We start from the raw sequence: 18,935 nt of genomic DNA on the forward strand, positions 1-18,935 counted from the left end.
GCTGAATCCACATGGTGGCCCAGGAAAAATAAATCTACTCACAAAGAATGTAGATGCAGACAACAATTGGACACAGATGTGAGTGGAATTAGTCACAGTTTACAAAATGCTACACTTCACTTGTTTCTTTTTATCTGCGTATCAGAATTAACCATGAATACTGCTATGACAATTATTTTTAAGGGGCAAAACAAGTTACAGTCAAAACGCAACAGATAATATACTGTAGACAAAATTACGTTTGTTAAAAAAGATGTCATTATTATCTCTGTCATCTAGCTAAACAAAGTTGTAGAAAATGATTAATTCTCTTGAAAAAAAACTACAACAACACAAATTGCATCAACACAAATTTACATTTATTCATATGGTTATAATTGAACCATTTCCTCTTAAATAGCATAAACTAATAAAAATAAGACTTTGATTTGGATGACATAGTTCATAAAATATTTTTTTTTATGAGTGCAGCATAATGATAAATTTAAATGATCTTTGGAAGCATTCAATGGTAATTAGTAAATAGTTCCCTCAACAGATAATTCAATTCAATTTTAAATAAATCACACAATGAATGATAAAATGACAGTTTTCGATTTTCACTTCTCTTTAATTAAAAGTGTAATTCTTCACAGATGTGTGGTTTGTTGATGTACAATTTGTCTCCCTCATTTTGTTAAATCTGACATAGTGCTCCAGCAATCCACTGAATAGCTACATTAAATCTGTTAATACTGTGCTCTTCAACCCTCAAAATTATTTCCAGAAGGCAAGCTCACTTTGAGAGCCCATCAAACAAGATTTAAGGTACACATTTTATCACATTCTCCCTACCGCAGTCATTCATTGAAAAAATGAAAAAGGCTTTTTTTTTCTGCTTCGTTATAAAATGAAAAGCCCAAAACATAAAGCCAGAGTTGCACTGTTGTAAACAGAAAAGCTGCTTTAAAATTTAAAGAACAATGCTTCATTCCAAGTATTTTGGATCTTATTAAATGCCAAACTTCAATTTCAAATAAAATTCAAAAGAATAACGAGGACCATAGGATAGGAGAGCCCATGCATACTGTTTTCATCATTCCATGTGCTAGGTATGTACTGAAGCATATCCTTTTTGGAGAAACAGCACATTAAAGCGTTTTCGTCTATGAAATACATACTACTCCACAAAACCAATGAAACAGAACATATTCACATTGCTCTCATTAGAAACAGAAGAATTGAACAAAAAAAATGTGATTCTTCATTCTCTCAATTTTGCTAAAACTTAGTTTACACAGAAGAAGAAAATTTAAAGAAACCCCAGGGAGTAAGAAATTTCACAGAAAACTATGCCGTAGTTCTTGTGTTTAAACTACAGCGCATCAAGGTTGATCGGTTTTAAAAGCTTTAATGAATAAATGGATAAAAAGCAAATTCTTAAATAAGAAGTATTGTGAGGGGGGAAAGATTGCAAAGATTATCTGAGATGCTGAGCCCTCATCTCCTCTTCTTTCAGTAACATATTCCAGAGACAAACAGCACCATGTTAACAAAATAACACACTTCTGTATTTAGTCAACAACTCACCTCGCTAATCACTCAGAATGGGCATTGGGGTTTCCTCTCCTCTGTCTCTTTCTAATAAACAGCAGAGCTGGGCAGTATCAATTAGCCTTCTGTGTCTTTCACCGAGCACAATTTTCAGCTCTGAAAGGCCTCGGCCGCACACATACGGAATGCACCGGGGCTATAGCAAACACACAGCAACAAGAGCAGTGCTTGCATGGCAGCTTATCAAGAAAAGCTTAATTCACTCCAATGAAGGTCTTATTTAAACAAATACAGTAAGTAAACAATCCAAATCAGGCAACTCATTATCAGTTAATTAGATAAACAGGCTTATTGTGTGAAATAATGGAAGCAGCAGATTGAAGCCCCTGATGCTTACAGACTGCAAAAAACGGAGAGCTTTCTTTTCTTCTGGCTCTTTTTTGCTTTTATTTGCAGCTCAGGCTTTATGCTGCATTCTTTTCCTAGATTTACAGTGCTATTAATAAATTTCACCTGCTTTATACGTTTTAAAATGTAAATGCTAAAATGTTAGAATCCTGACAGGGGAGGCTTTTTTCAGTGTTGTGAGTTAGAAAAAGAACTTCTCCTACTGCAATTATGAATATGATATAATATATATAATATATATTCAGGTACATATAATATATATGAATATTCTATCTACCATCATAGTCAGGGCATTATACCGCTCTATTTAAAGATAGTGAAATAAAAAAAACAGGGCAAAACAGCAACCGTGCATAAAACAAAAAAAAGACCTGGATTTTTTTATATTAATGCAAGTTACTGTGTCATGCATTATTTTAAGAAAAAATGACTTTTTTGGGAATGTTTATCTGCGAATTTCTAATGCATTCCATTCTGTAGCAGATGCCATTAAATGTCAACTGTTTAACTGTGTTGGGTTTGTTTATTCTCCCCACTTGAAAAGGGTGTCCTGTGGGGACCAGTATGTTTTTGCTTGCTGCAAAACCTATTGAATTTAAACTTATTAAGCACAAAGGTTTCCTGCAAACCAGCAAACACTGTCAAATATTTCCAGGTTGCATCTATCTTTGTAGAATAAATGCCATACACCTGTTATGTGTGCTTTCCTTTTCATTGTTTAAAAAAAACAAGGTGCAACTTGGTCATTGTATTTAGATTGCCTCCGTTTAATATGTCAAGCAAATGTCTGAAAGACTCTTCCAGCAGGTCAATTATCAAAAAAGAAAAATCAACATTGTACAAAGATATTGATGTTTGAAGTCCAAAAAATAACTTTCTAAATCTCCATTTTTTTTCTGAGTAAACAAGTGTTAAAAGTGTTGAGTCAAAGCATCCAGAACACACCAGGAGTGATTAAATGAAAAGTCTCGGTAGCTACTGTATTTCAAGCTAAGTAAATGCGTGCCGTCTCCCCGAAGCTACTGCTTCCTGCACAACAGAAAAGCAAAAGTTCTAAAATACTATAGATTAATAACACGTTACGAGAATAATAATTTTCTCTATTAGGTTTGGTATAATTCAAATTCCTACTTTCAAACATCATAAATATTAATTGCAAGTCTCTGCAACATCCACACATTTAATGAGCGACATTATATGTAGTAAATAAAAAAAATTGTCTCGTTTTAAATTTTTTTGCAATTGTCATGCTACTCCGTGCTACACATTTCCACTTAGATCCAGAATAACTTAGTGGCTGTTTTGTAAAGATTTATCAAGTAATGGAGCACAGTGAAAACACAATTTCAGAAGACCAGATATAAATAGATTTCAATGGCTCAGAAAGGGAAAAAAGCAATATATAAACATGAAAAATATATACTGCACTCTTATGAAAGCTTAATCACTATTATAACTTTTTTCCTTATTCCAAAAAAGCAACTTGCAATTTTTGATTTAAGTGCATTACACCCTTTTCTATTTTTTTTATATTTTAAAATGTTAATAATACAAATATAACATCAATCTGGAATATTTTAAGCAGCTAGCTAACAAAGATGTTTGCATTTCTAGTGTATTAATACAGTAAATGTGAAAATTTAATTTCTGCTGAAAACTGAAACATTTGTATGTTTCTTCTTTTGACTTTCTGGGTTTTTTTCCTGAAAATGCTGCATGCCAGCATTAAAACGTCAAGCCTCTACTAGTAAATAAAGGCCAACACCAAAACTTTCAAATGGAGCCCAACAGGAAACCCTCAAAAATGAAAAGCTTGTGTTACAAAATGAGAAAAAAAAATACTGACAGACCGGTCATAGTCCTAGAATGTAAAATGTAGAAAAAAACAACAACATATACTTACAATTCTTATTATAGCTGGATCCCCTTATTTTCCCTTTTGTTTTTTTGCAAAGTTCTGTAGGTCTTTCCAGTTCAAAGCAGGACCATTTGCTCAGTGAAAGTCTTTGCGTTTGGTAGGCTCAGATGCGTACTAGGGACACGAGAAGGGAGCAATTTTTTCCCCCCCCATTTTAAGTGTTAAAAACCATAGCCAAAGTGCGGTATCTCTGGAGGCTGAAGCTTAGCAGGAACGAGAGCTGTCCGATTACTGCTGCGGGCTGCGACTCGCGAGTGTCTGAGGACGAAGGGGGGAAGAGAGAGAGAGAGAAAAGCAGCAATCTGAAACAGCAAGAACTGCTCCGTGGTGTTTCACAGGAAGACTTTAGGCTGGAAGAGGCACTGGGGAGTTAGCTCTGAGCACCAGGCAGTGCTACATCAGTCCTCCGTATGTCATTCACTCACAGCTTTAAGCAATATAGCCCTTTCCAGATTGTATCAATGATCCTAAGACAATGAAAGAGCAGATCCTTTATCCATTGCGCTTGTTTGTAGAATCCTGTGGTTCTGCTCATGCACCCTAAGGGCTTAATACCCCCCCTACCACCACCACCACCACCACGTCCCCCTGTTTTTGTTTTTCTAGTGGAAACCACAGCTTTTCTCTCGTGTTGGCCTTACTGGTTTCAGTCTGACAAAGGACCTCAGCACTGAGATCTAAGTTGTGCTCTCACATAAATGCATTATGTAAATCAGCGAGTCCCGGCAACTGGGGCAGACGGCTGGGTCTCAGAAGCTTAGTGGAAGCGCTCCATCAACAAGTAGCTGCTACTGCTGTCTGTAAGGTAATGACTATGTTCTGGTTTCTGTAGGTCTCATTTCCTTAAAAAACAATTTTTAATTGCTTCTGAAAAATAGCCTTCATTTACACTGGCAAGAATGTATAACTGGGAAACACAGAAACTTTTTGTGGGTCCCGAGTCTTTTGCAACAACGCGGGAGGAATACGTACTGTTATGCTATGCCTATTTTTAAAATTATTTTTATCAAGGAAGATTGGCACGAGGAAGCAGTACAGTCTCTCATCGAGGCAAGAAGTGCTAACGAGCAAGTATCATTGTATTTGGATTTTCCTTTCCCTGAGGGGTTTGCTGTTTTTTGATACAAATGTTAAATCAATAGCAGACAAGGACAAAACTAGAAAATTAGCGACAAAGAACCTAAGAAAAAAATTTGCAGTACAATAAAACCTGGCTTGAAAAAACACCAACAATTATAACAGGTTGCATTTAATTTATTCCTTCAACATGAAAGGCTAAATATAAAGAGCATGATGGATTTTATGAGGCTTCCGCCTTACCTTTTAGACAATTTATATACGTTGATGGATTCTAATGGCTCAACAGAGGTAACACAGTCTTGATAGGTATCCAGTTGCTCCAATGTGTAAATTTCAATGTGACACTCCTTTTCTCTGCAGTAGTTAAGTGGAAATTTTAGAATAGAAGAATCTATTGCCAGAGCTACAAGGAAGCTTCAAGTTCCCTGCACACCTTGGATTTCATTTTGCTCGTGTGCAGCTAAGGAACTGTGGTATACTCACTCGCCATATATGGGAGACCGGTTCAACATAAGTAAACCTCTACTGAGCTTGTCTGAGAAGCTGACATAAATAGAGCAAGCTGCACTTTTCCTAAACTGAGTGCACAGTGACACAGAGGAAACTACAGTGTGGATATTCATGTTTCTGGCTTGCACAGCCTGTACCTACAGGTGAACTAGCTGTTTCACATTTCCAATCCTACAAATATTAAATTTCGAAGAGGCTCCTTGATAACTCAATAGACTAATAAATGCTCTGGGAATCTCAAGTAACTATTTGTAATGGCTAAAGGGCACAGAAGTCTATTGAGGTACTGCATTTGCTCTCTTTCATTGGACAGCTGCATAAAATTAACTTTCTATGTAATTCTGCAACTTAGTTATTTTAAAATTGGACAGTATAAATACACAGAATTGTTTATGTGCTCTCTACTAAATTATCATATGTTTTTGTCCAGTTATCTGAATTTTGTTAAATATTGTTATCAAAATTCAAATATTAAAACAAGAGGAGCAAGATTAAAACAAGTTGTGTGTTCCTGCCCTAACGTTATATTATATTAAGGGAAAATAAATAGTTCCTCCGATAGTACAAATCACAAATGGGCCAAGATCTGCTAGATTATGTTTCTGTCTACTTCAAATCTCATTCACACATTGAACTGGTAAAAATATACAAACAGCTAATATGCCCAAATCTATTCTTTATATCAAAGGTAGAAGACTCTGTCTCCTCAAAGAATGAGAAAGAAAGAAAAATATACTAATATACTTTATTCCCTTTTAAAGCTACTCCCAGTCCACATTTACCTTACCCTTGGTCAGAGAAAAATTAAATATGTAATGTAGTCATTATAGCTAGCTAATCTGGGCTTAACAAAGCCAGCTGCAAGGGCTCAGGAAGCCTGACATCTGTGCTAAAACATTATTGGCCAAAAACTATATCAAGCTGGAAATCTGAGAAGTGGACAAGATTAAAATTGAAGCCATTCTTTATGAAGCATAACCATGAGGGGACTTTGTGCCTTCAATGAATGAATTTAGAAGTGCTTGTTAGAGCCTAAACATTAAGGTGTGCTTATGTAATACTCTAAATAGTTTAGGAAATGCCTGTATAGAAAAGCTGAAATGGTTTAATCAAACATATCAGGAATCAAACAGAAATGAGAAATTTGACTTATGTTAAACCTATTAACACAGCAATGCCTTTATTTTACAGTAATTCCTACAAGCAGCAGTACTGCTGTTATCCACATGGCTAATTAAAATTTGCTGGAATCCACTCAGAGGAAAAGCAGCAAAAATTCTGTGAGCAGTATTTTCTGCAGCGTCTGATCACTGATCACGTCTGCAACACGGGCGCCATTGCTGCCTAGGAATCTAATGGCACTCACCGGTCAACACAGCAAGCTTTCAATTAGCGTTTTGTCAAACAAATGTAGCATACATTTTCAGAATGTGAGTTCGGGATTGAAAGCTTCAGAGAAAAATCCGCTCCCTGTTACGTTTTAATGTGAGCATTCTACAAGTTTGTTTTAAAAGGGCTACTACAACATTTACACAATGTCACACTTTTTGGGGATCGGGTTGCTTTTCTCCCATTAGGTCTGTGACTACTGCTCTCCAAACCTACCCCAGAGATGGGAAATCTGAACTCCGGGCCTTACCCTAATGAAAACAACACCTTTTATATATTTATCTAGACACTTAACCAGCAAAGTGTTTTTCTATTAACTATGAGGAAAATAAAGTTTGAAACCTCACAACTTTCTCTGGTCCCCTGACACTGCTGAGACCCAGGGGTTACTGACTGCTATTTTGTCAAGTGACCGTGTTGCTGGTATTAAATATCTGGCACTCCAAGTTAGCTTTGTGTCCCCTCCTTTGCAGTAGTCATGTGCTGCTTCTCTTACCAAATCACTGGTCTCCAAGAGAGGCCCCTCACACAACATAATAAGCACTTTCAGAGGACTGTCTCAGTCTTGCCTTTTAAAGCCACAATGCCCCTGAATCCATTCATACTTTGGTTCACAGAAAAAAAAATAAGTTTTTTGAAAAATGTATTTTCATATCAGGCAGTACTGTGTCATGCGACAATTCAGTTACACAAATATAGTGACAAAGCAACAACTTAAAAGTGATTTATAAATCTGGATTTTATTTCCTTTTAGACCAGACGAAGTGTCCTCTGGTCTGTGGCACCCCGGACGAAAAAAGTTCTATCCTCAACCCAGAACCTGCTTTTTATGCAGAGTCACAACAGCCATTTCCTGGAGGAGAGGCACCACCAGGCTCTGGAACCCTGGAGATTTATTTTCTCCCTTTGGGAATGTCTGCTTTTCTCTTTTCCATGTGCAATGCTATACTGTACCTGCTCATGAAACATCTGTTGTACATATTTTTGCAAAGCACTCTGTGGCACTTTGTTGTGAAGGGCGCTATAACAAACAAAGATTGATTGATTGATGTCTATAACAAACCGTAAAATGCACGCAAGATTACCATATGATTTCCCCACGGTTCCAAAATCCCAATATGCATGCTTTACATTTTCCTGCATCTGCTCTGCCATTTTTGCAAATAGTACCAGCTGCTCAACCAGATAAGAATTCAGGCTGTCAGACATTTTGAATAATTTTACTAAAGTTGGACCATCTATGCGGATATTATGATGTGCATTAGGAGATAATTATTTTCAATTCTTGTGCAAATTGTGGAACCCAAACTGAATTATAAGAGTTCCACATTTAAAGGTAGCCTATGTTTAGTATCCCAATTTCAAGTTCTCTGAAACAGCTTCATGAAATGAAAATTGTCTTACAAACCAAAACAGAAAAACAGCTATTATCTTATATAAGCAACAACTTAAATATTTTCACTCAACAGTATTAACTAAAATATTGCCTAAAACAATCTTGGATTAGAAGACTTGGATGAAAATCTGAAATGGCAGCATTTGTAACGTTCTAATTTAAAATACAATTATTTTGCTTTAAATGGTAATTACACAAATTTCAAAGTATTTCAATTACTTTGCAGACTGATTTGGTTTTCTGTCATTAGCGTAAGCTCAGGATGTTTCTGAGAATAGATTTATTTTATCAACTGTACAAATAATAATAAAAAACATGGGTGACACTGCATTTTAAATAAAAACTGAATTTAAATCCTAGTCAAGCTGCTTTGAACTAATTTAAGTGCTTTGTTTTCTGGGACAACCATTTTCTACAACCAGCAGGATGGTTTTAAATTTCATCACTTAATTATCTTATTAAAATTGCTATCCCATTCATACCCTGTGTGTTTTGATGGGAGCTACTGTATCTTTAAAATGACTGTCGTAACTCCTAGGCTGTAGCTCAAGATTAGCACATACTGTCTCTTTCAGTCAGGAAGTACAGTCTACTGTACTGTAGCACCTTGCCATGGTGGGTTAAGTCAGACAACCTTTATGACTCTTATTTAAATAACTACTACAGTCTCAGTAAAAGCGCAGATAAAAAGTAAGATGCAATTCACAAAATACTATTTTTATTTTGCTCTAATGTAACCATCTTTGTTGATGACAAGGTATCACCACAATAAGGCTCCTGACAGTGCAGATGGAATGTTTCAAAGGCTCTTAAATTAGTAGGAACACTCTGTGCTTTGATGTGGTGAAAGAAAGTTACAGTGAATCCAGACTAGTAAAACAAACAAAATAATTTTTGTCTCTCATGCAAGTAAATAATGTTGAACATAATTGTACTGAATGCATCTCTTCATCACTCTAAGAAACCTAGTCTACCAAAATGAAATGGACAGAGCCATTTCAAAGTTTACGTTCAATAAACATCACAGATTATCCAAGGTTTAATGGCATGCTGTATGTGCACATATAAGACAAACAATAATCATTCTCATTTCAATCTGTCCAATTTGTATACGGTATACAGTATATTCTTGTATGCTTTTTACAGTACACAATATAGGAGTACAGTTTTTTCCCAAAAATTGCTTCCCAGCTAACTGATGTGGCAACGTCAACGCCTGTAGTGCTGTAAATGTTCTGGTAGTGCTAGTTTGTAGACTCCAGAGGATGCTATCATGGTTTACAACCTTGTCAGTCAAGAGCTGACCAACACAACACTGCTGAAATGTTCACTTGCCATTTTGGGATTATATAATGTTCTGACATCTTAGTAATGTGCATGAAGCATCACTAAATATTCTTCTAAAAGACAAAATGCAAATATCGGAAGATTTTATAATGTGGTTTACACACCATCTCATAGAGTCAATCTGCTCCCTTCCTACAGTGGTGTAAAAAAACTTGCCAAAAACCTATAACCTTCCATTTGGAAATGTTGTTACAATTTTTTTTGTGTTATGTGGGTCCTTAGTTATTGTTTTTTCCAAAAAACTGGGTCTTGCCCTTCAACACATTAGTATGTTTTTTAGCCACAACCTTAACCTTCTGTTTCTTTTGGACTGAGGCTCATTTTTAACATTTGTATATATTTAAGCACTGAACTCCCAAATGTGATCAAGTAAGAACGAGCAACACAAAAACGAAAGAGGATACTGAAAAAATGCAATATACAATAATGTCATAAAAAACAATTCACAGACAAATGAATGTACAGTAAAAATACATACATCAAGTATTATAAACCTCTGATTTTACAAAAGTAAAGAAGTGCTTTTATGAAAGTAAAAAGCACATTGACAAAAACTACAGCATCGGAAATGATCAAAATGGCAAAAACTTGTTTAGCCAGTTTTAGAAATGATATTGTAGCACAAAACACAAAATCCAGGTCTAGTCAGGTACTGCTTGGCTTGACATGATACAGTGCCTCACATTTTGTTCACCCTAGTGCGCCTAGAACCAGCCACACTTTTTTGATGCTACTACTGTTTAAGACATACTGTATGTTTCTCCCCAGCCTGAGACATGTTGTTGATCTCTTCCTTGGTAAACACCCAAGTGAAATATTAGTGAAATCTCATATTTGGCCTTACTAATACCTTTTTACAGACAGTATATTTGCAATTTATAATTTTCTTTATGTCTCATTTTCAGAGTGAAGTTCTGATGTTCTTTTTCAATCATTTTAAAAACTGTGTCCATTCTCATCTTCATCTTAGACTTTGACATGGGGCAAATCCCTGCTTCAGGCAGAATATTTTTAAACTACTGTCATGCATTGTCAAGCAATATCAAATCTATCTTTTCCCATTCTGTTCCACTGAAGCCTCCTTCCTAGTCTGCTTTCCAAAGTTTTGTACAATTTCACATTATACTGTATCATATGACCATATTACAATCAGTTTCCCTAATTGTTCTTTCACTGGTTGTGAAGACTGTTTGAAAAGACTAGATAGATACAGAGATATCTGGTATTGCCTCTGACAAACTGATTAAGACAGCATTTGCTGGTCTAGTCTGCTATTTAAGTTTGAGATGCTGATGTCCCTATTGTTTTGTTTCACCTGTGGAAAATCAAAAATCTCTCATGATAACTGCTGCTTCCTTTACACACAATTTGTATTTCTTCCTATAAGACTACATTATAATTGATACATGTATTGTAAGTGGTGGTTTGATTCATACTCCTATTACAGTGACAATTCAATGCTTTTGTTCCAAATCTGATCCATATGCAGTAGTTTTTGAGACCCACTGATGTTGATTGACATGCATATCTTTTAACAGGATCTTCAATGTTTTAATTGCATCCACTCTGATACCTACATTTAGACACCTGTTTTACTAACAAAAACCACCACCAAAAAGATTAACGCCAATGGCATATACTGTACAAACAACGCAGAGCATAAAGCACTAAATCTATGGTCAACAAGACCAGGTAGAAAGACAGTCCTAGCAAGTGTCAAAGACACTGTGACCTAAGCAAACTGCAGCTATATTTATTTCAATTGGTTTTCTGCCTGTGACAAAAATTAATATACTGATACTTGCACATTTAGTTGAAACTGTATCCCATAACAGATTTTCACATATGAATAAAAATATATTTTACACAGCATGTAATGCATTTTGTTGCTTGAATGTATAAATAGAATCAATCCATTTTAATTTTTAATACAAACCGAAATAACCACATAATAACACACCGCAGAGGGACACAAACTCATTTTTTATTAGCTTTTTATCTTTGAAAACTTTAACTTTAATGGTGAAATCTGAAGAATTTACATTAAAGCCAAAAGAAGCTTTGAAAATAACCAGTGTCTGTGTTGTCATGAGCTTACTACTATTACAGTTTTTTATTTTTACACAACTTTTTTTACATGCAATGTCAATATTAAGTTACCGTATACTGTAATTCATACTAATATACTGTCAACACTGAAAGAATAATGTAGAAAGAGATGTTGCATTTTCCTGATACCCCAGTGATAGTTTTTAAGTGTTTTGTAATGATAAACATCGAATGAACCAGATTTGTCGAAAAAAGGGTATTGACACTTCTTATTAAGATGATAATAACATATTATTAAACATAAATTATCATACTTTCTGTAGCACAGTGCTACTGCTGAAAATATCAGTACCGCTCTCAGATTTTACTTTTGGTTAGCAACACACATAAAGAACTTCATGTTGGTTTTGGACAGGAAAAATAATTTCTTATGCACTGCTACAGTGTTAAGTTTTTCTTAGAGATTTTCTCTTTCATTGGGTTTTAACTGTTACTAAAAATCAATTCTGTATATAGCACCGAGCATTTCCATTTATCTGTTTTATCATTAATAATAAATGTAAACTGCATTCACTGTTACAAGAGTTTTTTGTATACCCCTTTTTTCTTATCATGATTAAATGGATTTTGGTCCATTTTTAAACCTATTTTTTTTTCAAAAATGAATATACTGTATAAAGATACCTTATACAGTATATCCCGTAAAAAAAGATTCAGTTCAATATAAATCTGCACATGACTTTCTTCAAGTTGCAGCTGTTTTTTTAGGTTTAATCATTCTTTTACAGGTTTTTGCAAAGTGTGGCCACGTGGTGAAAAACAACAACACTAAACACTGAAGGCTGGGCTGTTTGAGGCTATAAATGCAGTGTTTTCACACGAGTGGAGAGACACATCTGTGGAAACAGTCATCTGAGCTCTTTGAGAAGTGTTTTTTTTTCCTTGACCAAACCATTTCCAAACCGCCTGTCTAATTCATAAGGTGTGAGCAGTTTGCCATGGTTTGGCAACAAACATATGAAAATGTATTGATGATAGTGGCAATTCTAATTCAATTCACCTCTCTTTGCTCATTTTCTATCTTCATTTAAACAGTAAAACAGTTAATGCAAACCTCAAACATTATTAACCAGCTTTGTGTTTACAGTGTATTTAGAGTTTAGTATTATATTATTATATTTAGTACTATATAGTAATAATGTATTATATTATTATATTTAATAATATGTGTTTTTAGAGAGTTTTTGTTCATGAACTGCATAAAACTGAAGAGTTAACGGTGGGCAATGCTGGTAACTGAAAAATAAAAATATTTTGTAAACATATGTACAGAATATACAGTATATAGCATATATATATACTGTATGTATATAGCATTTTATGTTGTGCTGGAATGTCAGCATCAGAAGACGCTATAAAACTGAAAAATCCATAAAAATGTGATGCATTATAATAAGTATTAAAGTAAGGTTAAAAGATAAAAAATATTGTATTGACAAACAAAACTAATTAGAAAAGCCGGGAAGTCTACAAAGCAATATGTTTTACTGGTTGGCGATCACCAGATTTCGGTGTAATCATGTACTGTAGGCTCGATTTAGATCCTTAACTGATAAAACTGCTAAACCTCCAAGGTTAATGTAACAAGAATCATGAGAAAAAAAGACGGAACCAAGAGTCTCCACCTCATGTCACTCACAAAATCAGAAAGCATTATAAGTTTAAATATACCAAACTCCTCCCCCCCAAAAAACAAAAATACCCAAAACCCCATAACTTTGGCCGTCAACAAGAGGCTGCTGTGATCACTCGACCTTAGTCCGTGAAATGTTCACAGAAACATTTGTCTTAAAAACCCAACTGTCCCAGAGACTTACATTCAGGCTCTCTGCTTCTAGAGATTTAGCATTCCCTTCCTCACAGCTGCTTGTCCAGTTGGGAACAGGTCAGCCCAATGTGGCCAGACTTCTGCTCGACAGCACACAGCGGGGATTCACTTCAGATGCGGAAGAGGTGACTGACAGTCCTCCTGTAAGGGAGACATTGTCAGCGTTAGCATTAGTGTCAGAGGGGATAGAAATGAGAAAACAGGTAAGGGAGCCAGGAAAGCGCTGCTTCTAACGTAATTAGGTCTTCGGACGTTTGAAAACGTTTGCGTTATTTTGTTTTCAAAATGTCTACAGAAAGATCCATAAAAATGAATTACGATAAGTGGAAACACTCTAAAATATGGAAACACTCTCCGTCTTCCACAGAGTAAATAGAGATTGGAGATGTTTAATAACTGATTACCACATTTTGACACTGATGAAAGCAACGACTGAAATATACTATATTGATAATTTATTCATCAGTTTGTATCTTACTCAGACATTGTGCATGTTTCTTCAGCACTCTAAATGTAACTTAATTTCTGACATTTTTATTAATAATAGTACGATATGATTTTCCTCTTCTATTAGATTTCTGTCTAAGCGTATTATAATTCCTTAGTGCGTTCCACCTTCAAATTAGCCTGATTTACAAAATGTAACAGCATGAGGCCACCATGGTGGCATTGTGGCTATATTGCCTCACAGGTCTTGGGTCATGAGCTTCATGCATACAGTAAAAACCTTCTGTGTGGAGTTTCCGTGTTCTCCCTGTGCGTCTTCTCTGTGAAACTCCTGTTTTCTCTCACGGTCCTAAAACACGCTGTGCCTGTTAATAAGTGTCTCCAAATTCCCTTCCTATGTACCTGTACATTGGTGACTGAATGTTTCTGTGCTCTGCGATGGTCTGCCATCTCAGTCAGGGTGTAGTCCTGTCTTAAGAGTGTAAGAAACGTTATAAATGAGAGGCCATACATCCCATAATAGCTAGCCATTAACTGTTCCAATGTCACCTAATCTTTCCTCGAGAGCAAGCTGGGTATTGGTTTCAACAACATGGTTGGTAGCTTGCTCCAGACTTCCACAACCTTTTGGGTAAAGACATGCCTCCCTCTTCTTGGTTGAAATGCAATTCCACTTTTTAAATTGTTTAAACTGTCTTAGTCTTGTCCCTGCATCTGAGGGTACATCTTGGATTTAAAGGCATGGTTCCTTCATTTCTGCAAACTTTTTTATATCGTTTTTATGTCCTGAACTACGGCCAAGAGAAACGCCATGACGAGAGACCCAGTAAGTTTAATTGCTGTGCAAAGTTTATTTCTTTTTCTTGAGATAGAAAGCACTGATGCCCTAGAATGTGTATGAAATCAGAAATATCAAAATTTTTTTATCACTATTAGCACACTAATTTTACTGGCAAAGTATGTTCCTAAAACTCTTAGATACAGTATGTACATTTAAAGAGACTCGAACACTTAAGGTGATAGCAGTTACCTAAGTAGTTCAGGCAATAAGAAGGTGCAGCATACAACATGAAAGGCACATTAAATATTCAAGCTGATATACTGTTAATGAGAAAATAACACCGGTGACTTAAATATGGCAAGAGGAAAAAGTCAAATAAGTGAGAACCTTTCCTATCTCCGTTCCCTCTGCTACTAAAATGCTCAGGGTACAGACAACCAATGCCAAGCCTGAGTTCAATTTTAACTCAATTTTGACAGCTGAGATTCTGCTGCTCTCTCGTAGCGTAAGTGCACATAAAAAAAGACTCATGGATTATCTGGACAGGGGATGCCATTCATTTTGCAGGACTGGGGAAGACGCTGAGCCTCACAGTTCTTCACAATCTTGGAGGGTGTGTGAACAACTAGCAGCTTGCCAGGGCAGTGGGTGCCTCACATCATGTCGGTGTCAAATAAAATCACTTAGAGGCATGACAAGACATTTAAAAATAACCAAAGGTTAATAACTCTTCAAGACTACAGTATGTGTGAAAGTTAACACTAATAGCATCTCTCGGTATTCTTGTACGAGGTCTGTACACATCTTAAACTTTCTAATTTTCAGCTGGTCAAAACCTGGTCTGACATTTCTTTTGGAATATAGTGCCGTTCGTAACTTTTAATAGATGCACTGTGTCTTGCATTGCTTGTGAAAATATGGTATTTTCCATCACAAGCACCTCTGATAAATGTTTGAATAGTTAAGTAGAAATAATATTATTCTAGGGGGAAGAACAGTTGATATAAATTATATTAAATCATAATTCGTAGCGGATTTTTCTTGCTATCCTCTAGTAAAGTGATTGAAATTGTTCAAGAATATTTTAACATTGTATGGGAAGAGGTAACTTTCTGTATGACACTTCTGCATTGTTCAGGTCTTTCTCCAAAGCTGACTTGAAGGAGAAGAAAGCACACTAGAAGCTACTGTACATGTTTTATTTCCTTGTAAAAATAAAATGGTCATTCAAATAAATTTCATCAATCAACCTAAACGCTTGACATGAAAATACATACAGCATTCAAACAATTAGAATAATCCTTAAATGTCCTTTTATGTTTATAAATCTGAAATGCCCCAGATCACAACAAACTAAGGTTTTAGGTACAGTAGAACTCACCAACCAGTTAATACAAGGCAGAACAGATGCAGTTTATACAAATTTGTGTGGAAATAAACAGTGTAAAAAAGGAAGGTAAAAAAGTCTTTTTAGAGAAAAATAGATCAGGGATGAAGCAATCACTTATCAAATTAAGATGGATTAAATCGGATGTCTTATGCTCTATATCTCAGTTCTATGTCTTATTCTCTATTTTTTAGTGTGTTGTATGAAGTACAGTATATGGTGTAAGGTGTAAGGATGTGTGGGGTACCACACTGAAGGCTGAAGCACATGAAAGCAATAAGACAGGACGGTGCCCAAGTCAAGCCAAAAGTGTTTTTGAGCAAAGACTTGGAACATTTTCCCATTATACTGTCTGGTGAAAAAAAAAAAGATGCAGAGTTCTCTACAACCAATAATTATCCAGATGCTAAACATCAATACAATAAAGCTATTTCAAGTTTATGTTATAGCACAGGCACTCTGTTGAAAGAAATAATTGTCAAAAAGCTTAAGACTACAGGCCTTTGATGACTAATAGGTGATTCAGTCCCACCAGCAGATATGTAAGTCAGTGTGGCACTCACAGCTTCATCGGCAAACCACAACACAGACATTCCAGCAGCACAGCAAGAGTATCCAAACGTTCATTCACAAATTTCCAGCTAATCATGGTGATCGTTTCAATGCACTCTGTGTAGCTCACAGAAAAAAAGAAAAGCACACCTGTTAAACCACAATCATGCACATATTCCTAGTGATGAAGTTGCCTTTCTGATATACAGTGTAAGGACAGCTCTAAGCCTCTATGAATTTATTTTTAATTCATTTGGCAAAGAAAAACAGTTTCTATGGAAAAACAAACATGGGTAAAAATACATTCTTATTTCTCAAAAAAAATTTTTGGCAGTCTTTTAACTATATGCTGTCAACAGCAGAGTATTAAAATGAGATGGTGATATATAGTCTCAAAATACACTTTGAGTCAGTCTTCAAAAATATAGAATTCTAATTGCATTTGTAACAAAGGTAATACATTGTTGCATTTATAAAAATGGTTTGTACTAAAATGTACTGTAACCTTATCAGACCTTAATTCAATACATGGAAAGTAATCACAGACATTGATACTCATTTTATAAGGTCACTTACAGTACATATTCGGTAAGACTGTTGTTTTATGGTGGATTCATGTAATATGTTTTTTTTAATAAATAAAGTTTAAAAACTTAAAGGGCTGGGGAATATAATGTATTTTGTAGTAATGCAAAAAGTAAAGTGGCTATAGGCCAGAAAAGAAATAAACAAATCAACATCAGAGAAGCGACATGGCTCTTTTATTAAACTGAATGTTTTATTTTAAAACAAGGCAACATGGAACTAAAGTAAAGGGGAAAATGTGTTCCTTATTGTTTCTATTAATATGCACCAAATGTGCCCAGAGTCGTAGAATCCTGCAGTAAAAATCATGCAAATCCATTTTCGTTGGTTACATTTTATATTCCACAAACAAATTCTAAAACCTTTTATGTTATTTCATGCTTCATAAAATGGGGATAAAACAAGCAGGTCTTTACTGGCAACACTGATTGCCAAGATCTCAAAATCTGTGCTACTACAAAGATAATATGCCATGTGTCTATTCGGTCTCTTTGTAAAAGTAGTCGTAGTTGAAGCCACAATAATGACAGTAAAATAATGTATTGGGTGGTGTTGGGGTCCTGATACAATGCTTGCAGGTAAATAATTATAATTATTTAATTTCCACAGCATACTTGCATTAGAATTAATGATCTTGCAAAATAAATGTCTAGAAAAGTGTCTTTCCATAGAGGTAAGATTGTCAGAAAAAGGCAATTTAGTGACTCCTCCTTTAAGGTCTACAGAGGCTAAACTGTTCTTTTAGCCTTGGAATCTGAGAAGAAGAATGGCCAGAATTTAGGCCCATAGCAGGTAGGGCTGGTCGAAGCAATTAGTGTGCTCATTCACTATAATGAGTGTTATCAGCTGGCTAGTCAAAGTAATTGAAGGTTTGTTCATTCACAGTAATGGGCCTGATTTGCTTATCGGCTGCACCTGGTACAGGCCTGTTAGAAGACCCTTCACTAGCCTAGGATCAGAAACTAACAAAGTCCATCTTTTAGTGCGTGCATGGGAGATTGTTCTTGAGAACACCAGTGACTTGAAAGAGTTTTAGTTTTAAATCCTACGTGTGGAGCTCTCGTAAAAAGGTGTAGTCGTTTCAGACTAAAACTGGTGGATCCCGTACCAGTGGTCTTCAAGAACCAAAATACATTTATGGTATTTTTATAAAAAAATATTGTTCAGGACTTTGACCATAGCTGAGTTAAAGACCTAAAAGGAGCTGGATTGTAAATTTTCATGTGACTGCGATTTGTTATTCAAGGACGTTTAAAAAGTATTTAATATGAAAACAGGGCATGCTGCACATGTAATCTCTTTCAAAACCTTTGTTAAAGTCCTACAGTATGTAATAATTTAAGCTTGACATCTTTTTATTTGTAAATAACATTTAAACATAACTCAAGCTATGCTTTTTTCCCCACATATGCAGTATAATATTATTATTATTATTAACTTTAACATGGATTAGGTTGATATATTTATTTTTTGCTGAATAATAATACAATATATTCTAAATACAGAAAGCTATAGTAGTATATTGGCCTTTTCAGGGAGAAGAAAATGTTTTACTACGGCTCCCTTTTTAAATTTCAGAGTTGTGTGTTGTGATTGCCTTCTACAGTATATCTTAAAATGGTGCTCTCATGGCTTCTGTGGTCATCGTCAGAATTTGCAGTAGTA

At 35.4% G+C, this 18,935-nt stretch overlaps 1 protein-coding gene across 16 annotated transcripts in view; it reads right to left on the reverse strand.

Annotated features, from left to right (window-relative positions):
- The window catches only part of eya1 (EYA transcriptional coactivator and phosphatase 1), a 116,838-nt gene that overhangs the window by 49,389 nt on the left and 48,514 nt on the right, over positions 1 to 18,935 (reverse strand). For 6 of the 16 annotated variants that reach the window (XM_015353774.2, XM_015353781.2, XM_015353783.2 and 3 more), the window contains one exon: positions 13,508 to 13,659. The gene's annotated coding sequence lies outside the window, so the exon portion shown is untranslated. Of the gene's footprint in view, positions 1 to 3,844; positions 4,579 to 5,179; positions 5,373 to 13,507; positions 13,660 to 18,935 lie in introns of those variants that run through there. The other 10 variants (XM_069191566.1, XM_069191562.1, XM_015353782.2 and 7 more) reach the window with 7 other exon arrangements.

This window comes from Lepisosteus oculatus, chromosome 6 (genome assembly GCF_040954835.1).
Source record: "Lepisosteus oculatus isolate fLepOcu1 chromosome 6, fLepOcu1.hap2, whole genome shotgun sequence".
Classification (NCBI taxonomy): Eukaryota; Metazoa; Chordata; class Actinopteri; order Semionotiformes; family Lepisosteidae; genus Lepisosteus; species Lepisosteus oculatus.